General features: G+C 45.0%; 1 protein-coding gene and 2 long non-coding RNA genes across 33 annotated transcripts in view; 1 reads left to right on the plus strand and 2 right to left on the minus strand.

Moving 5' to 3' along the window:
- WASF2 (WASP family member 2) overlaps window positions 1-25,633 on the plus strand; it is a 101,834-nt gene that overhangs the window by 7,605 nt on the left and 68,596 nt on the right. For 8 of the 31 annotated variants that reach the window (XM_077966716.1, XM_077966721.1, XM_077966683.1 and 5 more), the window contains one exon: window positions 7,071-7,179. The exons of 14 other annotated variants lie outside the window; for them this stretch is intronic. The gene's annotated coding sequence lies outside the window, so the exon portion shown is untranslated. Of the gene's footprint in view, window positions 1-6,493; window positions 6,562-7,070; window positions 7,180-25,633 lie in introns of all 31 variants that reach the window. 9 more of the 31 variants (XM_077966696.1, XM_077966672.1, XM_077966754.1 and 6 more) reach the window with 2 other exon arrangements.
- On the minus strand, window positions 1,581-24,582 carry LOC144334944 (uncharacterized). The gene is made up of 2 exons (XR_013405255.1): window positions 24,522-24,582; window positions 1,581-2,797 (listed from the first exon to the last, which is right to left on the minus strand). It is a non-coding gene; the product is annotated as an uncharacterized LOC144334944 (long non-coding RNA).
- Window positions 19,774-22,588, minus strand: LOC144334940 (uncharacterized). Its single transcript, XR_013405252.1, has 3 exons — window positions 22,282-22,588; window positions 20,526-21,681; window positions 19,774-20,203 (listed from the first exon to the last, which is right to left on the minus strand). It is a non-coding gene; the product is annotated as an uncharacterized LOC144334940 (long non-coding RNA).

A 25,633-nucleotide genomic window follows, 5' to 3' on the forward strand; every position in this document is an offset into this window, starting at 1 on the left:
AAAAGCATGTTTAGAATGGGCATGCTTTTCTAAGCTCAGTATTTTTTGTGACAGGCGGATTGGTCAAGGCAGTGGTCCTTGGTTCCTCTGGGCATTCATAAATTAATGACAAGGTAGTGGTAATATTTGAAGACTTAATTCTCTTTTGGCCAACTCTATACAATATAACATTATAATCATTCATGTCTTAGTCACCATTAAGGTAAAGTTGAATGAGTGTTTTTTCCCCATTCTGTTTGAAGTTATGAATGGTACTTTACAGAATTCAAATGTATAGTTATGAATAGTATCTCAGAATAGTTACCATTTATGCAAATGAAACACACTTCTTAACTTAGAAACCAAACAGAATTGAATTAGAAAAGAGAAGAATAGAAACAAGAATTGTTGAATGCTTGCTGAAGAAATAATGTTCAGATATAGAAGTATCTCAGAAAAATTTGCTTTTCATCATGATTTCCACAAACTAATAAACAATTTGAGATTGATAGGAGACGCTATTAAACTGCCTGTGATATTTCTTTTCAAGCTCTGTTTTTCTTTCTGGTAAAATACGGAGAAGTCTGAGATGTACTCTCAGCTGTAAGATTAATTCCATTTGAACAAAATAGTTTCTTTTTTTTTCTTTTTTTTTTTGAGACGGAGTCTTGCTCTGTCGCCCAGGCTGGAGTGCAATGGCCCGATGATCTTAGCTCACTGCAGCCTCTGCGCAAGCCCTCCCCACCCACCGCGGGCTCAAGCAATTCTCCTGCCTCCTCCTCCTGAGCTGAGTAGCTGGGATTACAGGTGCCCCACGCCTGGCTAATTTTTGTATTTTTAGTAGAGACGGGGTTTTGTCACGTTGACCAGGCTGGTCTTGAACTCCTGGCCTCAAGTGATCCGCCCACCTCTGCTTCCCAAAGTGCTGGGATTACAGGCGTGAGCCACTGTGCGTGGCCCCAAGTTGTTTATTTTGAGAAGACAGAAAGCCTTTTGAGAAAAAGCAGTGGTTTGACTCATTTCCAATTTGAGTGAATATGTGTATGTGTATACACACATGCATTATTTTTTTTTCATACGGAGTCTCCCTCTGTTGCCCAGGATGGAGTGCAGTGGTACGATCTCAGCTTACTGCAACCTCTGCCTCCCAGGTTCAAGTGATTCTTCTGCCTCAGCCTCCTAAGCAGCTGGGACTACAGGCGCATGCCACCATGCCTGGCTAATTTTTTTTTTAGTAGAGACCAGGTTTCACCGTGTTAGCTGGGATGGTCTCAATCTCCTGACCTCTATACATGCATTTTTGTTCTTTTTTTTTTTTGAGACGGAATCTCACTCTGTCGCCTAGGCTGGAGTGTAGTGGCGCGATCTCGGCCCACCACAAGCTCTGCCTCCCGGGTTCACGCCGTTCTCTGCCTCAGCCTTCCAAGTAGCTGTGACTATAGGCGCCCGCCACAACACCCGGCTAAATTTTTGTATTTTTAGTAGAGATGGGGTTTCACCATGTTATCCCAGATGGTCTCGATCTCCTGACCTCGTGATCCACCCGCCTTGGCATCCCAAAGTGCTGGGATCACAGGTGTGAGCCACCGCGCCCAGCCTTATTTTATTTTTATTTTATTTTTTTTGAGAGGGAGTCTCATTCTGTTTCCAGGCTGGAGTGCAGTGGTACGATCTCAGCTCATTGTAACCTCTGCCTCCCGGGTTCCAGCGATTCTCGTGCCTTAGCCCTCTTGAGTAGCTGGGATTACAGGTGCCTGCCACCACACTTGGCTAATTTTTGTATTTTAGTAGAGCCGGCACTTCACCGTGTTGGCCAGGCTGATCTTGAACTCCTGACCTCAAGTGATCTGCCCACCTCGGCCTCCTAAAGTGCTGGGATTACAGACATGAGCCTCCACTCCCGGCCATAGTACTCAGTTTTAAAAGTTTGCTCTTTTTTTTTTTGAGAAAGAGTCTCACTCTGTCACCCGGGCTGGAGTACAGTGGTGCGATCTCGGCTCACTGCAAGCTGCACTTACCGGGTTCATGCCATTCTCCTGCCTCAGCCTCCTGAGTAGCTGGGACTACAGGCGCCCGCTACCATGCCCGGCTAAGTTTTTGTATTTTTAGTAGAGATGGGGTTTCACCGTGTTAGCCAGGATGGTCTCGATCTCCTGAGCTTGTGATCCACCCGCCTCGGCCTCCTGGGATTACAGGTGTGAGCCACTGTGCCTGGCAAAAAGTTTGCTCTTAAATCAGGTCTTGAGAAATTTTGTTTAACTGTGTAGAAGAAGGTTTTGGGTCATGCCTATTGATACTCCTTTTCATTCACAATTGGGAACTATAAGTGAATTTCCCTTTGTAGAATATTGATAGTCTTTAAAGAATAGTATTTCTGAATACCAAACACATCTGTGGAATTATGAGAATTAGAAGACTAACTTCTTCCCTCTCTTTACTTTTAAAGTTCCTTCAGCATTCATTGGATGGAAATTTGCAAAGCACAGTGCTCCACTTTGTTGTATTCCATTACAGTTAGTCCCTAGCACTTGAGATATGTTAGTAGCTACAATTTTTTTTTTTTTTTTGAGACAGTCTTGCCCTTGTCACCCAGGCTGGAATGTAGTGGCGCCATCTCGGCTCACTGCAGCCTCTGCCTCCCTCGTTCCAGTGATTCTCCTGCCTCAGCCTCCTGAGGCTGAGACAAACCACAACTACTAATTTGCTTATTCTTACATCATATACTAGGATTATAAGCATGTGCCACCACATCCAGCTAATTTTTGTATTTTTAGTAGAAACGGGGTTTCACCATATTGGCCAGACTGGTCTTGAACTCCTGACCTCAGGTGATCCACCTGCCTCAGCCTCCCAAGATTTTTTTTTTTTTTTTTGAGATGGAATCTCACTCTGTCGCCTACCCTGGGGTGCAGTGGCGCAGTCTCGGCTCACTGCAACCTCTGCCTCCTGGGTTCAAGCAATTCTCTTGCCTCAGCCTCCCGAATAGCTGGGATTACAGGTGCCTGCCACCACGCCTGGCTAATTTTTTGTGTTTTTAGTAGAGACGGGGTTTCACCGTGTTGGCTAGGGTGGTCTCGAACTCCTGACCTCGTGAGCCACCTGCCTTGGCCTCCCAAAGTGCTGGGATTACAGGCGTGAGCCACCATGCCCGGCCCTAGCCAAGATTTTTAGAGGTAAAACTTACATACAGTGAGATAGAAGTATATAATTAGATAAGTTTTTACAAATATAAACACCTATGCAGCCAACACCCACATCAAGAAACAGAACATTTTGGCTGGGCGCGGTGGCTCACACCTGTAATCCCAGCACTTCGGGAGGCTGAGGCGGGTGGATCACCCGAGGCTGGGAATTGGAGACCAGCCTGACCAACGTGGAGAAACCCCGTCTCTACTAAAAATACAAAAAATTATCTGGGTGTGGTGGCGGATGCCTGTAATTCCAGCTATTTGGGAGGCTGAGGCAGGAGACTCACTTGAACCAGGGAGGCAGAGTTTGCAGTGAGCCGAGATCAGGCCATTGCACTCCAGCCTGGGCAACAAGAGCGAAACTCCATCTCAAAAAAAGAAATACAACATTTTTATAACCCTCCAAAGTTCCCTCCTTCCAGTTCCCCTTCCAGTCAATCTTCCCCATTTTATAGGCAACCAATGTTCTGATTTCTGTCCCCACATATTAAATTTACCTGTTCTTGAATCATACAGTATGCACACTTTTGTGTCTGACTTTTTCTGTTCAACATAAAGTTTTTCACATTTGTCCATGTTGATGGGTATATGAACCCAACTCCTTTGATGCGTGTCTAGTGTTCTTTCCAACAAACCGCAGCTACTAATTTGCTTATTCTTACATCATATCCCTTTTTTTTTTTTTTTGCTTTGCTATTTGCATGAAATTTATTTTCCACTTCTTTCTTTCTTTTTGAATTTTTTTTGGAGGCAGAGTCTTCCCTCTGTCCCCCAGGCTGGAGTGCAGTTTCAGGATCTCTGCTCGCTGCAACATCCACCTCCCGGATTCAAGCAGTTCTTCTGCCTCAGCCTTCCAAGTCTCTTTTTAGTAGAGATGGGGTTTCACCATGTTGGCCAGGTTGGTCTTGAACTCTTGGTTTCAAGTGATCTACCTGCCTCAGCCTCCCAAAGTGCTGGGATTACAGGCGTGAGCCACCATGCCCGGCCTGCCTCCCATTTCTGATATCCTGGATTTATTTGTTTAAAAAATCTCTTTAAAGTTACAAAAGTAATACTTGCTCATTGCAACAGATTATTTTTTGTTTTTTGAGATGAAGTCTCGCTCTGTCACCCAGGCTGGAGTGCAGTGGCATGATCTCTGCTCACTGCAACTTCTACCTCCCTGGTTCAAGTGATTCTCCTGCCTCAGCCCCTCGAGTAGCTGGGACTAAAGGCATGTGTCACCACGCCCAGCTAATTTTTATATTTTTAGTAGAGATGGGATTTCGCCATGTTGGCCAGGCTGGTGTCAGATTTCTGGCCTCATGTGATCTGCCAGCCTCAGCCTCCCAAAGTGCTGAGATTACAGGCATGAGCCACCGTGCCCAGTCATTGCCACAGATTATATAATCAGAAGTGAATAAAGAGTGAAAGTTTCCTGAGATTTATTTTTGTTTCTGCCTTTTCCCAATTATGAAAATAATGAGTGTTCTTTGTAAAAAAAAATAAATAAATTTAAAAAAAAAGATAATATGAAGCAGAAAATAGGTATCAGTCATTATCCTACCAGTTAGCATTTTGATACATTTTCCTCTCTCCCAGAACTTTGTTTACTACAGCTGAGAACATAGTTCAGGGATTTTTAGGTTTCTCTTTTTGTTAGGTTTGTCACCTCCTCATTTATCAGTTCATGTTATTTCAGTGTTCATACTTTGGGCCACCCTAAATCTGACTAGCTGCTGGTACCATGGCTGGCTTGGCCTAATGGGGCACTTCTTTTTTTTTTTTTTTGAGACAGAGTCTTGTCTATCACCCAGGCTGGAGTGCAGTGGCGTGATCCTCTGCTCACTGCAACCTCCGCCTCCTGGGTTCAAGCGATTCTCCTGCTTCAGCCTCCTAAGTAGCTGGGATTAAAGGCACCCGCCATCATGCCCGGGTAATTTTTGTATTTTTAGTAGAGACGGGGTTTCGCCATGTTGGCCAGGCTGGTCTCGAACTCCTGACCTCAGGTGATTCACCCGCCTCGGCCTCCCAAAGTGCTGGGATTGGAGGTGTGAGCCACCGTGCCCGGCAATTGGGCACTTTTTTTTAACATTTACTGTACACTCCTTTGGCTGGGTGTGGTGGCTCATGCCTGTAATCCCAGCACTTTGGGAGGCCAAGGAGGGCAGATTGCTTGAGGCCAAGAATTTGAGACCAGCCTGACCAACATGGTGAAACCCCATCTGTTATGAAAAAATACAAAAATTAGCCGTGTATGGTAGTGTGGCTACTCAGAAGGCTGAGGCACGAGAATCGCTTGAGTTTGAACCTGGGAGGCAGAGGTTGCAGTGCGCTGAGATCATGCTACTGCACTCCAGCCTGGGTGACAGAGTGAGACTCTGTCTCAAAAAAAACACAAAAACCAAAACCATTTAGTGTACACTCTTTTATCACGTACCTCATTCTTGCATACCCACCACTCAACATTTCTTGTAGAATAGGAGACAGTATTGTTCCATGGTTAAGAGTATAGATTCTGGAGTCAGACCATCTGGGTTCAGTTGTGGGCTTCTCCACTTACACTAGCTCTGTAGCCTTAGGTAAATGATACATACAGCCTCTCGTAGCTTCAGAGATCTCATCTGTAAAATGGAGACCTATCTCATATTGTAAAATACAGAGCATATATCAGAGGCGTGTTGGAACTATTATGTGATATTACTTAGTCCAGTGCTTAATAAGTGTTAACAGTTGTTATAATTAAGAAATGGCATATTTGGTTAGAACATCATCTACCTAATCCAGAATTCTACCTTTTTTTTTTTTTTTTTTTTTTTTGAGACGGAGTCTCACGCTGTTGCCCAGGCTGGAGTGCAGTGGCGCGATCTCGGCTCACTGCAAGCTCCGCCTCCCGGGTTCCCGCCATTCTCCTGCCTCAGCCTCCTGAGTAGCTGGGACTACAGGCGCCCGCCACCGCGCCCGGCTAATTTTTTTTGTATTTTTAGTAGAGACGGGGTTTCACTGTGGTCTCGATCTCCTGACCTTGTGATCCGCCCGCCTCGGCCTCCCAAAGTGCTGGGATTACAGGCTTGAGCCACCGCGCCCGGCCTTTTTTTTTTTTTTTGAAACAGAGTCTTGCTCTGTCACCCAGGCTCTAGTACAGTGGCATGATCATAGCTCACTGCAGCCTCGAATTCCTGGACTGAGGTGATCCTCCTGCCTTGGCCTCCTGAATAGCTGAGACCACAGGTGCCTGCTATTGCACCTGGCTAATTTTTTTTTTTTTTGAGATAGAGTTTTGCTCTTGTTGCCCAGACTGCAGTGCAATGGTGCAATCTTGACTCTTTACAACCTCCACCTCTCAGGTTCAAGCGATTCTCCTGCCTCAGCCTCCTGAGTAGCTGGGACTACAGGTGTGCGCCATCAAGCCCAGGTAATTTTTTGTATTTTTAGCAGAGAAGAGGCTTCACCATGTTGGCCAGGCTGGTCTTGAACTCCTGATCTCAAGTGATCTGGCCTCCCAAAGTGCTGAGATTACAGGTATGGGCCACTGCGCCTGGCCACATCTGGCTAATTTTTGTATTATTTGTAGAAACAGCATCTCCCTGTGTTGCCCAGGCTTGTCTTGAACTCCTGGGCTCAAGCAATCCTCCCACCTTGGCCTCCCAAAGTGCTGGGAATATAGACATGAGCCACCACACCCAGCCTTTGTGTATTCATGGTTAACCAGCTGAACTCAAGTTGGATGATTCCAATTTTGCTGGCAACATCGAAAGCATAGTCAGGAGCTGGTCAAACATATGTTGTCTTCCATTCTGATCAGGGTGTTGACTTTGACCACTTCAGTGTTGTAGAGCTTCTTCACAGCCTGTTTGATCTGGTGCTTGTTGGTCTTGACATCTACAATGAAAGTAAGTGTGTTGTCTGTCTTCTTCATGGCAGACTCAGTGGTGAGATGATGGCATAGGGTTCAAGTTTGTTTCCCCTGGGGGTGCTCTTCTGAGGATATTTGGGCTGTCTCTGGAGCTGCAGTGTCTTGGGCCACCAAAAGGTAGGTAACGTGTGGATCCTGTTTTCTTGTGTGTGGCTGTGGATGCCTTTTAGCATCGCCTTCTTGGCCTTCAAAGACTGCTTTGGCTTTGGCTTTGGAAGGGGCAGGAGCTTCCTTCTTCCCCTTTGGTGCCATCTTGGTTAAAAGGCAGAATTCTACTTCTTAAAACCTTCCAAAGGGTTGTTTGAAGGGAAGGCATGAAAATGTTCAGCTTCAAAATTCAGGCCTGTGTTGCCCCAAATTGACAATTTCTCTTATGGGAATGTCACCTATGAATTTATGCTATTTTTGAATTTTTTTTTCTTACATTCTGTACTCCCCACCTGAGTAATGAGTGCTATGCTGTACTGTACTTCTTGTTTTTTTTCTTTTTTCTTTTTTTTTTTTGAGACGGAGTCTCACTTTGCTGCCCAGGCTGGAGTACAGTGGCACAATCTGGGCTCACTGCAACCTCTGCCTCCCTGGTTCAAGCAATTCTTCTGCCTCAGCCTCCCAAGTAGCTGGAATTACAGGCATGCACCACCACACCTGGCTATTTTTTGTATTTTTAGTAGAGACAGGGTTTCACCATGTTTGCCAGGCTGGTCTCGAACTCCTGACCTCAGGTGATCTGCTTGCCTTGGCCTCCCAAAGTGCTAGGATTATAGGCATAAGCCACCGTGTCCGGCCTATACTATTTCTTATATATACTAGATTGGGTAGTAAACCATTATTTTTTATGGGTTCTGATACAAGCAATAGCTACTATATAGTGAATATATACTCTGTGCCAGGCAATGTGCACATCTTCATCTTCACAGCAATCCTTCAAATTAGTTGTTACTTACTGGTAAAAGAGGCACAACAAAATTAAGTAACTGCCTGTGGTCACATAGCTAAGCCTACTGGGACTAGAATTCAGAATCCCCATTTCTCTGATTTTAAAACCTGGGCTTAAGAAATTCTTTTTAAATGTATTTCTTGGCCAGGCGTGGTAGCTCACGCCTGTAATCCCAGCACTTTGGGAGGCCAAGGCAGGAGGATTACTTTACCTCAGGAGTTTGAGACCATCCTGGGCAACATAGCAAGGCCCTGTCTGTAATTAAAAAAATAAATAGGCCGGGCGCGGTGGCTCAAGCCTGTAATCCCAGCACTTTGGGAGGCCGAGACGGGCGGATCACGAGGTCAGGAGATCGAGACCATCCTGGCTAACACGGTGAAACCCCGTCTCTACTAAAAAATACAAAAAAAACTAGCCGGGCGAGGTGGCGGGCGCCTGTAGTCCCAGCTACTCGGGAGGCTGAGGCAGGAGAATGGCGTGAACCCGGGAGGCGGAGCTTGCAGTGAGCTGAGATCCGGCCACTGCACTCCAGCCTGGGCGACAGAGCGAGACTCCGTGTCAAAAAAAAAAAAAAAAAATATACTTCTTTCTTTTTCTTTCTTTCCTTCCTCCTCCTCCTCCTCCTCATTCTTCCTTCTTCCTCCTTCCTCCTCCTTTCTCTCTCTCTCTCTCTCTTTTTTTTTTTTTTTTTAAAGAAACAGGGCTTCATTGTGTTGCCCAGGCTGGACACAAACTCCTAGGCTCAAGTAAACCTCCTTCCTCAGCTTCCCAGGTAGCATGTGCCTTTCGTTGCACATGGCTGTTTCTTTAGATTTCTAACTGCTTCATAATTTCTTTTTCTTTTTTTTTTTTTGAGACGGAGTCTCGCTCTGTTGCCCAGGCTGGAGTACAGTGGCCGGATCTCAGCTCACTGCAAGCTCCGCTTCCCGGGTTCACACCATTCTCCTGCCTCAGCCTCCTGAGTAGCTGGGACTACAGGCGCCAGCCACCTCGCCCGGCTAGTTTTTTGTATTTTTTAGTAGAGACAGGATTTCACCGTGTTAACCAGGATGGTCTCGATCTCCTGAGCTTGTGATCCGCCCGTCTTGGCCTCCCGAAGTGCTGGGATTACAGGTGTGAGCCACCGCACCCAACTGCTTCATAATTTCTAAGATGTGATACAGAAGTCTCTATCTACCACTTTGTTTCTTGTTAAAGTATCTAATTTACCATATTTTTAAAAAGACATTTTTTTCCCCCAAGACAGAGTTTCGCTCTTGTTGCCCAGGCTGGAGTGCAATGGCGCGATCTCAGCTCACTGTATCCTCTGCCTCCTGGGTTCAAGCAATTCTCCAGTCTCAGCCTCCTGACTGGCTGAGATTACAGGTGCATGCTACCACGTCTGGCTAGTTTTTGTATTTTTAATAGAGACGAGTTTTCATCATATTGGTCAGGCTGGTCTCGAACTGCTGACCTCAGGTGATCCGCCCGCCTCAGCCTCCCAAAGTGCTGGGATTACAGGCGTGAGCCACTGTGCCTGGCCTTAAAAAGACATTTAAAAAAATCTGTGCTCATATGGAAGCCCCTCTGGTTCCTTTGGTCTTTTGCGATATCTTTCTAGGCCTTCTCTATTTTACCTTTTTTGTGCTATGATGACTACAACTACACATTCTACTCAAGGTACAGGTACACTTTGGTTTGTACAAGGATAGGATAATATGTTCTGTGTTTCCAAAGCTTTCATAATGACAGCCACTATTTTGTTGCCTTTTTGTAGCTGTATTCAGGGTACAGTCTAGGGACTTTGAAACCCCTTTCCTATGTTAAAACAGGTAGCTTTAGAGCTCATCATCTGATACAGTTTGAGCTATTTTTCTGTCACTAAATTACCTTATTTTTGTCTACATGGAAGCTGTTTTTCACATTCCTGAACACATAGAGCCTTGCACCATTGTACTTCTATGTGTTGCTGTAGAGTCATCTGCAAACTGGGAAGATTTCACTATTGTTTTTTCTAGATAATTTCTAAAAATGTTAATTGTGGTAGATTTCAGCCTTGATCCCTAGGGGACCCTTTATTTATACATCTTTAGAGAAGGGACTGTGTCACAACTCTCTTATTTCTGTTTTTAGATGAATTCTCTGGGGGAAAAATAGTCTACTTATTTGCTTTTTTTGTTTTTTGTTTTTTAGTTTTGTCCACTTAATTCTCATTACACCATGTGATGTAGTTTGAATATGTATCCTCTCTAAATCCCATGTTGAAATGTAATTCCCGGTGTTGGAGATGGGGCCTGGTAAGAGGTGTTTGGGTCATGAGAGCAGGTCCCTCATGAATGGCTTGGGCCATCCCCTTGGTGATAAGTGAGCTCTCACTCTGAGTTCATATGTGAAGTGCCTACATGCACTTTTCCTTCCACCATGAGTAAAAGCTTCCTGAAGCCTCCCCAGAAGCACATGCTGGCACTGTTTTCCTGTACAGCCTGCAGAACTGTGAGCCAGTGAAACCTCTTTTCCTATAAATTACCCAGTCTCAGATATTTCTTTATAGCAATGCAAGAATGGCCTAATATACCATGTATCTTCTCATCAAATGTGTGTATGTGTTACCTGAGGCCTCGTAAACAGTAGGTTTTCTGTAAGCCTTTGCTATATTAAACATTCAGCAATAGGCTAATGCCTAGTATTGGGTTATTAGTTTAACATTCAACAGATTTATTAAGTGCCACTGTGTGTCATATACTACTAAGGATGCAACTCAGTGATCTTGAAAGAAACAAGGTCCATGCCCTCATGCAGTTTGGGAAGCCTTGGATAGACAGTAAAGACATAAATAAGACTGGCTGTAGTGGCTCATGCCCACTTGGGGAGGCATGAGGCCAAGTATTTTGGGAGGCCAATGTAGGCAGATCACTTGAGCCCAGGAGTTTGAGACCAGCCTGGGTAACATGGTGAAACCCCATCTCTACAAAAAATATAAAAATTAGCTGGATGTGGTGGTGTGCACCTGTAGTACCAGCTACTCGGGAGGCTGAGGTGGGAGGATCACTTGAACCCAGGAGGCAGAGTTGCAGTGAGCCAAGATTACGCCACTGCACTCCAGCTTGGGCAACAGAGCCAGACACTGTCTCAAAAAAAAAAAAAAAAAAAAAAAAAGGCATAAAATGTTAAAGATTGTGATGTATGTTAGAAAATAAAATAGAGTGCTATAATAGAGAGTAATAGAGGAACTTAGATAAGGATGGTCAGGAAAGACTTCTCTGAGAAAGTGATATACTGAAAGTAAAGAATGAAAATGAACCATCCAAATAAAGAAATGAGGGAAGAGAGTTCCAGGGAGAAGGAACTGGTAACGGCAGAGGCCCTGAATCAGGAAAATCCTTAGTGTATTCTGAGAGTGATGGAAGCCTACCATGGCTATATATTAGTGAATGATGGTAACAAAATATGTGATTGGAGAAGGGTAGGAGCCAGATATTTCAAAGCTTTTTAGGACTATTAAGGGGTTCTGTTTATTTATTTTTTGAGACAAGGTCTTGCTCTGTTGCCAAGGCTAGTGGCACAGTCATGGCTCGCTGCAGCTTTGAACTCCTGGGACTGAAGTGATCCTCCTGCCTCAGCCTCCTGAGTAGCTGGGACTACACCACACCTGCCTAATTTTTCAATTTTGTGTTTAGAGATTGGCTGTCACTATGTTGCCCAGGCTGGTCTCAAACCCCTGGCCTCAAGCAGTCCTCCTGCCTCAGCCTCCTAAAGTGGTAGGCTTTCAGATGTGAGCCACCACATCTGGCCAGGAGTTTTGTTTTGTTTTGTTTTTGAGACAAGCTCCCACTCTGTCACCTAGGCTGGAGTGCAGTAATCTGTGGCTCAAATGATCCTCCCACCTCATCCCCGTGGGTACTTGGGACTACAGATGCAGGCCACCATGCCAGGCTAATTGTTTTATTTTTTATGGAGATGGAGTCTCACTATGTTGCCTAGGCTATTCTTGAACTCCTGGGCTCAAGTGATCCTCAGCTTCAGCCTCCCAGAGTGCTGAGATTACAGGCGTGTGAGCCACTTTGCCTGGGTGTGTTTTATTTTTAAGTAAAATGGGAAGTCTGGAAGAAGTGTTTTGTTTTTAAATTGAAGTGCTTGAAGATTAAAAAAAAAACTTTTTAATGAAAAATATCAAGCATATATAAAAGTAAAGAGAATGATGTAATGAACTCCTGTGTATCTATCTCCTAGCCTCAACAAGTATCAACTCATGGCCATTACAACAGGTCTTTGAATAACATTATTTTGTTCAACTTCATTGCGTTATAATGTTGATGAGAAAAAAAAATGTGTTTCTGGCTAGGGCTACTGTCTGTGTAGTTTGCACATTCTCCCCACATCTGTGTGGACTTTCTCCAGTTTTTTGGTTTCCTCCAGGTACTCTGGTTTCCTCCTGCATCACAAAATTGTGCGTGTTTGATGAATTGGTGTCTCTACATGGTCCCAGTCTGAGTGAGTGTGGGTGTGTGTGTAATTGATGGGATGGCATCCTGTCCAGAGTTGGTTCCTACCTTGCTCCCTGGGCTGCTGGGACAGGCTCTGGCCACCCATGACCCTGAACTGGAATAATTAGGTAAATACTTATCTTTCTTGTCTTTATTAATCTTTCTTAAATGTTTGTATAGCTCACATTTGTTTCAGTGTTTAATATTAGAAGTGTTTTGGTCTTTAGAAGTTTGGTGATGTTTTTTGTGACCAGAAATATGCTATAGGAACTTAACTTTACATTAGACTATGGTTAAATTGGTTTTGTTATACATTGTGTTGCTTAAAATGGTGATATCCAAGAATCTGTTGATGAGTTAAGTGAGGACTTACTGTGTTGTTTTTTCCAATACCCCTCTTTCCTCCCCTATTACAATCTTTTCAATGATTAGCAATGTACCTTTTTTTTTTTTTTTGGGCCATGGGGTCTGGCTCTGTTGCCCAGGCTGGAGTGCAGTGGCGCAGTTTCGGCTCACTGCAACCACCGCCTCCTGGATTCAAGTGATTCTGCTGCCTCACCCTCCCGAGTAGCTGGGACTACAGGTGCCCACCAACACGCCCGGCTAATTTTTTGTATTTTTAGTAGAGACGGGGTTTCACTATGTTAGCCAGGATGGTCTTCATCTCCTGACCTTGTGATCCACCCGCCTTGGCCTCCCAAAGTGCTGGGATTACAGGCATGAGCCACCGCTCTTGCCCATTTATTGGCTATTTGTATGTCTCTTTAAATCTGTTGCTTCTTTTAAAATTGGGTTATTTGTCCTTTTATTGTATTTTAATAGTTCTTTATTCTGGATACAGGTTCTTTATCAGATACATGATTTACAAAGATTTTCTCCCATTCTGTGGGTTGTCTTTTCACTTTTCATGATCATGCCCTGTAAAGCACAATTTTTTTGTTGTTGTTTGTTTCCCTTTTTTTTTTTTTTTTTTTTTTTTTTTTTGGAGACAAGGTCTTGCTGTATCTCCCAGGCTGGAATGCAGTGGTGCCATCATGGCTCACTGCAGCCTTGAATTTCTGGGCTCAAGGGATCCTCCCACCTCAGCCTCCTAAGTAGCTAGGGCTACAGACTCACATCCTCATGCCATGCCAATTTTCTTCCCCCTTTTTTTTTTTTTTTTTTTGTAAAGATGGGTCTTGCTTTGTTGCCCAGATTGGTCTTGGAACTCCTGACCTCAAGTGGATCCTCCCCTTGGCCTCCCAAGGTGCTGGGGTTACAGGCATGAGCCACCCTGCCTGGCCTGATTTCCCCCTCGCTTTTTTTTTTTTTTTTTTTTTTTTTTTGAGACAGGGTTTCACTGTGTCACCAAGGCTGGAGTGCAGTCGTAGAATCTCAGCTCACTGCAACCTCTGCCTCCTGGGCTCAAGCAATCCTCCCACCTCATCCTTCCAAGTGGCTGGAACTATAGGTGCTAGCCACCATGCCTGGCTAATTTTTGTATTTTTTGTAGAGACTGGATTTCACCATGTTGCTCAGGCTGGTCCTGAACTCCTGAGCTCAAGTGATCCACCTGCAGTGGCCTTCCAAAGTGCTAGGATTACAGACTTGCGTCACTGTACCCAGCCCTGATTTCCCTTTTTTTTTTGAGATGGAGTCTTGCTCTGGCACCCAGGCTGGAGTGCAGTGGCATGGTCTCAGCTCACCACAACATCAGTCTTCCGAGTTGAAGCAATTCTCCTGCCTCAGCCTCCGGAGTAGATGGGATTACAGGCGCCCGCCACCACAGCTGGCTAATTTTTGTATTTTTAGTAGAGACGGGATTTCACCATGTTGGGCAGGCTGATCTCCATCTCCTGACCTCGTGATCCGCCCTCCTCTACCTCTGAAAGTGTTGGGATTACAGGCGTGAGCCACCGCACCCGGCCCTGATGTCCATTTTTAAAAGACTAACCCAATTGCTACAAAGAGAGTGGATTATTTGGGGGCAGGACTTGATTGAGGTGGGTTGAACAGAAGGCTACTGCAGAAATCTAGGCAGTGATAAAAGTTTGAACTACTAGGTAGGTGGCTAAAGAGATGGAGAGAAATAGATGTGTTTAGTATATATTTTGGAGGTAGAGCTGATAAGACTTATTGATGGGTTGGATTTGTGGGTCAAGGAAGAAGATAAAGATTGAACAGGTCTTCCTTCTGGACATTCTTCTCTTAGCTTTTATGACACAGTATTGTTCTGGTTCTCTTTCTGCCTTTCTGATCCTCCTTTGTCAGTCTCTAAGTTGTCTCAGGCCTTGCTTCTCTTTTTTTGCTTTTGCATGGGGAGGTCATCTACTCTTGTGTGTGTGGTTTTTTTTGTTTTGTTTTGTTTTGTTTTGTTTTTTGAGACAGGTTCTTGCTCTGTTGGCCAGGCTGCAGTACAGTGGCGCCATCCTGGCTCTCTGCAGCCTCAGCTTTCTGGGCTGAAGTGAGCCTCCCACCTCAGCCTCTCAAGTAGCTGGGACCACAGATGTGTGCCACTATGCCCAGCTAATTTTATTTTTGTAGAGCCAAGGTCTCACTGTGTTGCCAAGGCTGGTCTCGAACTTACGGAGTCAAGTGATTCTTCTGCGACGGCTTCTCAAAGTGCTGGGATCACAGGTTTGAGCCTCTGTGTGCAGCCTACTCTTGTGTCTTCTATTACAACCTTCATGCAGTAACTCCCACATCTATATTTTTGCCTCTGAGCTCCAGTACCAGAATTCCTATTGGACCACTTCATTGATGTCCTGCTTGCACCTCCAGCTTTTCATGAGCTGTCTGCTTTTGAGAACCTGTGGTCAGATTGTACAGGTTGTCTCCTCCTTGCTTGGGAGGCATGTTTACTGGCTTTAAGGATGAGTTTTATACCTTTTATGTAGGTTTTAATGATGAGTTCTTTTTTTTTTTTTTTTTTGAGACGGAGTCTCGCTCTGTCGCCCAGGCTGGAGTGCAGTGGCCGGATCTCAGCTCACTGCAAGCTCCGCCTCCCAGGTTTATGCCATTCTCCTGCCTCAGCCTCCCGAGTAGCTGGGACTACAGGCGCCCGCGACCTCGCCCGGCTAGTTTTTTGTATTTTTTAGTAGAGATGGGGTTTCACCGTGCTAGCCAGGATGGTCTCGATCTCCTGACCTCGTGATCCGCCCGTCTCGGCCTCCCAAAGTGCTGGGATTACAGGCGTGAGCCACCGCGCCCGGCCAATGATGAGTTCTTTGCTTTAGAGAAGTGCATTCCCAAGAAAGATGCATAGCACTCCTGGGCAGCATTTTGTTCTTCAGAACCTTGTGAGGAACACAGGTTCAATGAGAAGGGTCAGCTTATCTCCTGCCCATCCCACTCCCCAGCCCCCCAAATCCCCTGACTTACTGTTCTTCATCCTGACTCATGTATTTCTATTTATTTATTCACTCAGCCAGTCATTTATTGAACACTATTCAGGGCTGGTATAGGTCTGCCAGCATGCGAAACGTGGGCCCCACCATTCTCCCAGTTCATCCGATTTTAAAATCTTAGTTACTGTTGACTTCTCAACTCCTGCCTGTTTTCTTGCCCAGATACTCTCAGATCCCTCCCTGTCTTTTCCTCCCACTACTCCATTTTAGGTCCTGTGTTATCTTTTGCCTTGATTATGTATCCTTATTTTCATCCCCCTCCCCAGCTCTATTCTTTTCTGCTATACTTAGGTGAGGTGTATAGTTTCTTCCTAAATATTCTATCATCTAGAACTCCAAATGTGTGACTCCCAATGCTTATTGACTAAATTACAAACTCAGCCTGATATTTAAGATTCTATGGTCTAGCCCCTACTTGTCTTTCCAGCCCTGCTTCCCACTATGGGTGCAATAATGCGCTCATCTTCATTTCCCAAAAATGTTTCATTATATTCTGCCTCTGTGCTTCTGCTGACACTGTCTGTACACTTCACATATAATACTCCCTTCCACTACATGTCCAAATCCTATTTTTCATGCCGTTATATGACACTCTTCTCTGATGACTTCTGATATACTTAAAAAGTACCTTGCTTATGATACTTAAACCATAACTTCACCTTTTTTTCTTTTTTTGACACAGAATCTCATTCTGTTGCCCAGGCTGGAGTGCAGTGGTACAATCTCGGCTCACTGCAACCTTTCCACCTCCCGGGATCAAGTGATTCTCCTGCCTCAGTCTCCCGAGTAGCTGGGACTACAGGTGCACACCACCACACCTGGCTAATTTTTGTATATGTAGTAGAGATGGGGTTTCACCATGTTGGCCAGGCTGGTCTCTAACTCCTGACCTCAGGTGGTCTGCCAGCCTTGGCCTCCCAAAGTGCTGGGATTACAGACATGAGTCACTGCGCCTGGTCAACTTCATCACTTTTTACCTTGTTTTATGTTTAGGTACTTTTCTCATTTCTCTTATATGACTAAAGTCCTGAAACAGAAACTGTTTCTTATATTTCTGTGCATCTTCTATGTTAGCGCCTTTGTGCTTAATAGTTAATAAATATTTGCTGAATGTGATAATGTTGTAGTGTGTCCTGGAGGCAGTACACTGGGATCGAATGATCTCTTGAAGTATTAGCCAACTCTGTGACTTATTTTCATATATTTTTGTAGATTCAAAAGCTACAAGAAGTTTTTATAGATAAACTTGTCTGCTCATCTCATTTTTTGGAAAATTATATAAAATTTCAAACATATACAAATGTGGAGAGGATGATATAGTGAGCCCTTATATGTCCAACACTCAGCTTCAACAATTATCAGCTGATGGTCAGTCTTGTTTCATCCATACCCCTATTCGTTCCCTCATCCCCCTTGGATCATTCTGAAACAAGTCCCAGACATATCATTTCAATGCTAATTTCTGTGTATAGCTGTAAAAAATAAAAGACACTCTAGGCCGGGCGCGGTGGCTCAAGCCTGTAATCCCAGCGCTTTGGGAGGCCGAGGCGGGCGGATCACAAGGTCAGGAGATCGAGACCACAGTGAAACCCCGTCTCTACTAAAAATACAAAAAATTAGCCGGGCGCGGTGGCGGGCGCCTGTAGTCCCAGCTACTCAGGAGGCTGAGGCAGGAGAATGGCGGGAACCCGGGAGGCGGAGCTTGCAGTGAGCCGATAGCGCGCCACTGCACTCCAGCCTGGGCAACAGCGTGAGACTCCGTCTCAAAAAAAAAAAAAAAAAGACACTCTTTAAAAAACATAACCACACTGTATCCTGTTGATGTTTAGATTTCCACAATTAATTTATCTTTCCACTCTCCCTTCATCCCTGCCATCCTTTCTCTCTGAACATTTGGTTTATTTGAATCAGGTTTCAGACAAGGTTGATACATTGATTTGGTTTACATAGCTTCTATGTCTCCTTTTTTCTTTTTTTTTTTTTTGAGACAGAGTGCCCCCTCTTTTGCCAGGCTGGAGTGCAGTGACGTGATCTCAGCTCATTGCAACCTCTGCCTCCACCATGACACCCAGCTAATTTTTGTATTTTTGGTAGAGACGGGGTTTCGCCTTGTGGGCCAGGCTGGTCTTCAACTCCTGACCTCAGGTGATCTACCCTCCTTGGTCTCCCAAAGTGCTGGGATTACAGGCGTGAGCCACGGTGCCTGGCCTCTTTTACGTCTTTTTTAATCTACAGGTTCTCTCCGTTTTTTTTTGTTGTTGTTGTTTGTTTGTTTGTTTGTTTCCGGAGACGGAGTTTTGCTCTTGTCGCCCAGGCTGGAGTTCTGTGGTGCAATCTTGACTCATTGTAACCTCTGCCTCCTGGGTTCAAGTGATTCTCCTGCCTCATCCTCCTGAGTAGCTGGGATTACAGGCGTTAGCCACCACGACCGGCTCATTTTTGTATTTTTAGTAGAGACGGGGTTTGACCATGTTGGTCAGGCTGGTCTCTAACTCCTGACCTCAGGTGATCCACCTGCCTTGGCCTTCCAAAGTGCTGAGATTGTAGACGTGAGCCACCACGCCTGGTCAGTTCTTTTTTTCTCTTGTGGTTTTTTTGTTGTTGTTGTTATTGATGCTGTTGTTAAAGAAACAAAGTTGTGTAATTTTCCCGTCTGGACCTTGCTAATTGAATTTCTGTAATTCACTTATGTTCCTCTATTCTTTTTATTCCCTATAAACTGGTTGTTAGGTCTAGAGAGTGTTGTCTAATAGAAATATTCAAGCTTCAAATTAAATTTAAAATTTTAGCCTGGTCAACATGGTAAAACCCCATCTATACTAAAACAGAAAAATTAGCCGCTTGTGGTGGCATGTGCCTGTAACTCCATCTACTTGGGTGGCTGAGACTCGAGAATTGCTTTAACCCAGGAGGTGGAGGTTGCAGTGAACTGAGATTGTGCCACTATACTCCAGACTGGGCGACAGAGTGAGACCCTGTCTCAAAAAAAAAAAAAAAAAAAAAAAAAATTATTTGGCACGTTAAAAAGATAAGAAGAAACAGGAAAATGATTTGTCACCCAGGCTGGAGTGCAGTGGCGCCATCTCGGTTTACTGCAACCTCCGCCTCCCAGGTTCAAGCGATTCTCCTGCCTCAGCCTCCGCAGTAGCTGGGACTACAGGCGTGTGCCACCACGCCTGGCGAGACAGGGTTTCACCGTATCAGCCAGGCTGGTCTCCATCTCCTGACCTCGTGATCTGCCCACCTTGGCCTCCCAAAGTGCTGGGATTACAGGTGTGAGCCACTGTGCCCCATGGAAATTCATTTTAATAATATACTTTATTTTGGCCAGGCACGATTTAAAAAGTAGCTGGGTGTGGTGGTGTGTGCCTGTAGTCCTAGCTACTTGGGAGGCTAAGTTGGGAGCCCAGGTGGTTGAGGCTGCAGTGAGCTGAAATCAGACTACTGCACTCCAGCCTGAAAAACAGAGAGCTCATCTCAAGAAAAAAAAAATCACAATAATTTTTTATTGATTATATGTCATTATATCACTGTTAAAATAATAAGAGTTTTCAGGCTAGGGTGTGGTGGCTCACACTGGTAATCCCAGCACTTTGGGAGACTGGGGCAGGCAGATCATTTGAGCCCAGGAGTTTGAGATCAGCCTGGACAATGTGGAGAAACCCCATCTCTATAAAAAATATAAAAATTATCTGGGTTAGTAGTGCACGCCTGTAGTCCCAGCTACTTGGGAAGCTGAGGTGGGAGGATCACTTGAGCCTGAGAAGTGGAGGTTGCAGTGAGCCAAGATAATGCCACTGCACTACAGCCTGGGCGTCAGAGTGAGACCCTGTCTCAAACACACACACACACACACACACACACACACACACACACAAAACAACTAATGAAAAAAATAATAGTTTGCAGCTATTGGTAAAATAAAGTTTTTTTGTTTGTTTGTTTTTGAGACGGTGTCCAGGCTGGAGTGCAGTGGCCGAATCTCAGCTCTCTGCAAGCTCCGCCTCCCGGGTTTACGCCATTCTCCTGCCTCAGCCTCCCGAGTAGCTGGGACTACAGGCACCCGCCACCTCGCCCGGCTAGTTTTTTGTATTTTTTAGTAGAGACGGGGTTTCCCCGTCTTAGCCAGGATAGCCTCGATCTCCTGACCTCGTGATCCGCCCGTCTCGGCCTCCCAAAGTGCTGGGATTACAGGCTTGAGTCACGGCGCCCGGACTAGATTTTAATTCTGTCATTCTTTTTTTTTTGTTATTTATCAAAAAAGAACAAATACTGAAATACTAAAGAAAAAGTTTACCATATCAACTCTTTGGTTACCCTGGGGTTTGATATGTACAAGGAAGGCAAGATAAATACTTTTTTTTTTTTTTTTTTTTTTTTTTGAGACTGAGTCTGGCTCTGTCGCCCAGGCTGGAGTGCAGTGGCGGGATCTCAGCTCACTGCAAGCTCTGCCTCCCGGGTTTACGCCATTCTCCTGCCTCAGCCTCCCGAGTAGCTGGGACCACAGGCGCCCGCCACTTCGCCCGGCTAGTTTTTTGTATTTTTTAGTAGAGATGGGGTTTCACCGTGTTTGCCAGGATGGTCTCGATCTCCTGACCTTGTGATCCGCCCGTCTCGGCCTCCCAAAGTGCTGGGATTACAGGCTTGAGCCACCGCGCCCGGCCGCAAGATAAATACTTAATTCATTCCCTTTATTCTTTTATTTACTAGTTTTCAAAATAATTAGTTGGTTTTCAGATATACTCCAGAGAGGACCAGTGACTTTTTAGGGTTTTTTAGGGAATGATCAGGAACTTTTAGGTGTTAACATATTTGATGTGTTTTAATCCATTGTAGTTATTCTTATTGATGTTCAATTTGTTTCATATTGGACCAGTGGAAGTTCTTCAAGCTCGCTCCTGATTCCTTTTGACATAACTTCAGCAGTCTTCGATAGTGTTCCTTCCTTTCTAGTACGATAAGGTGTTCCCAACTCATCTTGTACATTTTCTGCCCTTTCGCTTAAGAGCTCTGGATCCTTTTAGTGGAATATTGTGTTTAGAGACCACATTATTAGCTCCCTAATTTTGTAAAAGAGGCAACTGAAGGCAAGAGAATTCGAGTGATTTAACTCAGGTAGCACAGATTTAGTGCCATAATCTGCCCTAGAACCCTAGGCTTCCTTAGCCATTGCCATTTTGTCTTGCTTCCTCTGCCTAGTCTCTAGGACAGGTGGTTTAACTACATTTTAACTTATACTCTAGGGGTCATCAGGGGAAGATAGGTTTTGTGGGTCACCATGGAGGTAGTATTAAACCTCATTAATTTGGGCTAATTGGGGGAAAACCTAGTGAGAGTGTTATAGGTTGTTTTTCTTTAGGTGCAGCTGTTACTTTGAGTTCATACAGTAATTGAAACTAGGCTAATAGTGTTACCAGGTTATTTTGTTAGATAGAGATCCTTGTACCTGGTTTAATGAATAGCTGAGAATGATGTGCAAATTAACTTTAATTGTATGTAAATTAGACTTGAAATGCTTAAAAACAGCTCATTAAACATTTCTCCCTGCGATCTTATTTACACTGTTTTCTTAGTCTTTATTAGAGTGCAGAGGTAAACTTCAGCTCAATTCTGAATTTATCTCAACTTTCATGTGTGGAGTCTGTATTAATAAAGTGTTGCTGTAACGTTCAGAGAATTTTAGAGAGATATTTGAGAAGTAAAGAGGAACAGCATCTGAAAGTCAGACATCTGGCAGTCTCAACCAATCAGAATGTATTTCCTTGCATCTAAAAGTAAGCTGTTTTTCTCCTGCTGCTTTTGGAAATAAAAAATAAAAGTAAAGGCTGTAATCCTAGCACTTTGGGAGGCCAAGACGGGTGGATTATGAAGTTCAAGATCAGCCTGGCCAACATGGTGAAACCCTGTCTGTACTGAAAATACAATAATTAGTTGGGCGTGGTGGCACGCGTCTGTAATCCCAGCTACTCAGGAAGCTGAGGCAGGAGAATTGCTTGAACCCAGGGGGCAGAGTGAGACTCTGTCTCAAAATGAATAAACAAATAAATAAATATAAAAGTAAGCTGAAAGTGCTTCTAAGTGGTAAAGATTGTTCATTTTACCTCAAAAGTAGCATCACCTCAGGGCCTCACTCAGATAATTGTGTGTGTGTGTGTGTGTGTGTGTGTGTATTTTTTTTTTTTTGGTGAGACAGAGATTTACTCTTGTTGCCCAGGCTGGAGTGCAATGGCTCACTGCATCCTCCGCCTCCCAGGTTCAAGCGATTCTCCTGCCTCAGCCTCCCGAGTAGCTGGGATTACAGACATGTGTCACCACGCCTGGCTAATTTTGTATTTTTAGTAGGAAATGGGTTTCACTGTGTTGCCCAGGCTGATCTCGAACTCCTGACCTCAGGTTATCCGCCCGCCTCGGCCTCCCAAAGTGCTGGGATTACAGGTATGAGCCACTGCACCCAGTGAAAATTGTGTATATTGAGACACAGAGGACCCAGGTGTATGAGGGCTGACTGTGTTGCCTATTGAGTCTGTGGCCCAAAGTGTCATTTGACCTCTTTGAGCCTTAATTTATTTGTCTATAATTAGGTAGTTAAAATTGGGAGTAGTAATATATGTTTTTTACTTCACAGACTGCTTGCAAGATTCATATCAGCTAATTAATCAAGTGATATATTTATTGAATTAATGAGAGATATGAAGGGACTTTCTGTTTTTTTTTTTTTTTTTAGACAGTTTTCGTCTCTCGCCCAGGCTAGAGTGCAATGGTGTGATCTTGGCTCACTGTAACCTAACCTCTACCTCCTGGGTTCAAGTGATTCTCCTGCCTTAGCCTCCCGAATGACTGGGATTACAGGCACCCACCACCATGCTCGGCTAATTTTTTTAATTTTTAGTAGAGATGGGGTTTCACCATGTTGGTCAGGTTGATCTCTAACTCCTGACCTTAGGCGATCCACCCTCCTTGGCCTCCCAAAGTGCTTAGATTACAGGCGTGAGCCACCATGCCCAGCTGAAAGTACTGTTTAACTAGAAGCTTTGTATGACCAAAAGTATTATTAGAATAATATAGTTGAGGCTAGGAGGCCGGGGTGGGCGAATCACCTGAGGTAAGGAGTTCCAGACCAGCCTGACCAACATGGAGAAACCCTAATCTCTACAAAGAATACATAATTAGCCAGGCGTGGTGGCGCATGCCTTTAATCCCAGCTAACACGGGAGGCTGAGGTTGCGGTGAGCCAAGATCATGCCATTGCACTCCAGCCTGGGCAACAAGAGCGAAACTCCGTCTCAAAAAAAAAAAAAAAAAGAATAATATAAAGGAGGCATGTTAATACATACTCGTGATCAGAAGCAGGACAGCAGATGGAGATTCAAGTTGTCTGTCCAGAACTTTGTAGCCATTTTACTATATAGGCATATATAAACCTCACACCTCAGGTGCCTCTGACAGTATCACAGTTTTTTTTTTTTTTTGAGGTGGAGTCTCGCTCTCTCACCCAGGTTGGAGTGCAGTGGCGCAATCTCAGCTCACTGCAAGCTCCGCCTCCTGGGTTCACGCCATTCTCCTGCCTCAGTCTCCCGAGTAGCTGGGACTACAGGTGCCCGCCACCACTCCTGGCTAACTTTTTGTATTTTTAGTAGAGACGGAGTTTCACCGTGTTAGCCAGGATGGTCTTGATCTCCTGACCTCATGATCCGCCTGCCTCGGCCTCCCAAAGTGCTGGGATTACAGGTGTGAGCCACTGCACCGGGCCAGTATCACAGTTTTTTTTGTTTTTGTTTTTTTTTTTTTTTGAGACGGAGTCTGGCTCTGTCGCCCAGGCTGGAGTGCAGTGGCGCAATCTCGGCTCACTGCAAGCTCCGCCTCCCGGGTTCACGCCATTCTCCTGCCTCAGCCTCCCGAGTAGCTGGGACTACAGGCGCCCACAACCGCGCCCGGCTAATTTTTTGTATTTTTAGTAGAGACGGGGTTTCACTGTGGTCTCGATCTCCTGACCTTGTGATCCGCCCGCCTCGGCCTCCCAAAGTGCGGGGATTACAGGCGTGAGCCACCTCGCCCGGCTCAGTATCACAGTTTTATAGCAGTACCATTGCAGATGTGAAGACCCCGAGTTTCTAAGAAAAAGTTAAGGCTGGGCGCGGTGGCTCAAGTCTGTAATCCCAGCACTTTGGGAGGCTGAGACGGGCGGATCACGAGGTCAGGAGATCGAGACCATCCTGGCTAACACGGTGAAACCCCATCTCTACTAAAAAAATACAAAAAACTAGCCGGGCGAGGTGGCGGGTGCCTGTAGTCCCAGCTACTCGGGAGGCTGAGGCAGGAGAATGGCATAAACCTGGGAGGCGGAGCTTGCAGTGAGCTGAGATCCGGCCACTGCACTCCAGCCTGGGCCACAGAGCGAGACTCCGTCTCAAAAAAAAAAAAAAAGGCCGGGCGCGGTGGCTGAAGCCTGTAATCCCAGCACTTTGGGAGGCCGAGACGTGCGGATCACAAGGTCAGGAGATCGAGACCATCCTGGCTAACACAGTGAAACCCCGTCTCTACTAAAAAATACAAAACACTAGCCAGGCGAGGTGGCGGGTGCCTGTAGTCCCAGTTACTTGGGAGGCTGAGGCAGGAGAATGGCGTAAACCCGGGAGGCGGAGCTTGCAGTGAGCTGAGATCCGGCCACTGCACTCCAGACCGGGCGACAGAGTGACACTCCGTCTCAAAAAAAAAAAAAAAGAAAAGGTTAAAATATCTATAATACATTCTGTTTAGAAAATAATTGATATGTACAATATATTTTACATATTTTCCTTAAAAATAACTTCAAAAAGCATAGTGTCTAAATAATTATTTCCATTATCTGGCCGGGCGCGGTGGCTCAAGCCTGTAATCCCAGCACTTTGGGAGGCCAAGGCGGGCGGATCACGAGGTCAGGAGATCGAGACCATCCTGGCGATCGCGGTGAAACCCTGTCTCTACTAAAAAAATACAAAAAAACTAGCCGGGCGAGGCGGCGGGCGCCTGTAGTCCCAGCTACTCGGGAGGCTGAGGCAGGAGAATGGCGTAAACCCGGGAGGCGGAGCTTGCAGTGAGCTGAGATCCGGCCACTGCACTCCAGCCCGGGCGACAGAGCCAGACTCCGTCTCAAAAAAAAAAAAAATATATATATATATATATATATATTTCCATTATCTGACAGTTTTACTTTATATGAAATCTGCCATTCTCTAAAAGCAGCTAACGGCCAGGCATGGTGGCTTATGCCTGTAATTCCAGCACTTTGGGAGGCCAAATCAGGCAGAGCACTTGAGGTCAGGAGTTCGAGACCAGCCTGGCCAACATGGTGAAACCCTGTCGCTACTGAAACTACTGAAATGAGCAGGGCATGGTGGCACGCACCTGTAATCCCAGCTACTCCGGAGGCTGAGGCACAAGAAATGCTTGAACCCAGGAGGCGGAGGTTGCAGTGAGTCTAGATCGCACCCCTGCGACAGAGTGAGACTCCATCTAAAAAATAATAATAATAAAAATAAAAGCAGCTAACACCTGCACTAAATATCAGCAAATGTTCTAAATTCTTTTATTATATTTACTCTTTCATTTTTCTCAATAATCTTATGAAGTAGGTGCTATTATTAATCTCCATTTTACAGATGGGGAAACTGATATACAGAGAGGTTAAGAAATCTACCCAAGATTCTTTATTGGGATTCTGGGTTGAGGAAAAAATTTTCCATAAAGAGGATTAGTATGGGAGGCTATGGTGGCTCATGCCTGTCATACCAGCTCTTTGGAAGGCC

The sequence above is a fragment of the Macaca mulatta genome, chromosome 1 (genome assembly GCF_049350105.2).
Source record: "Macaca mulatta isolate MMU2019108-1 chromosome 1, T2T-MMU8v2.0, whole genome shotgun sequence".
NCBI classification, from domain to species: domain Eukaryota; kingdom Metazoa; phylum Chordata; class Mammalia; order Primates; family Cercopithecidae; genus Macaca; species Macaca mulatta.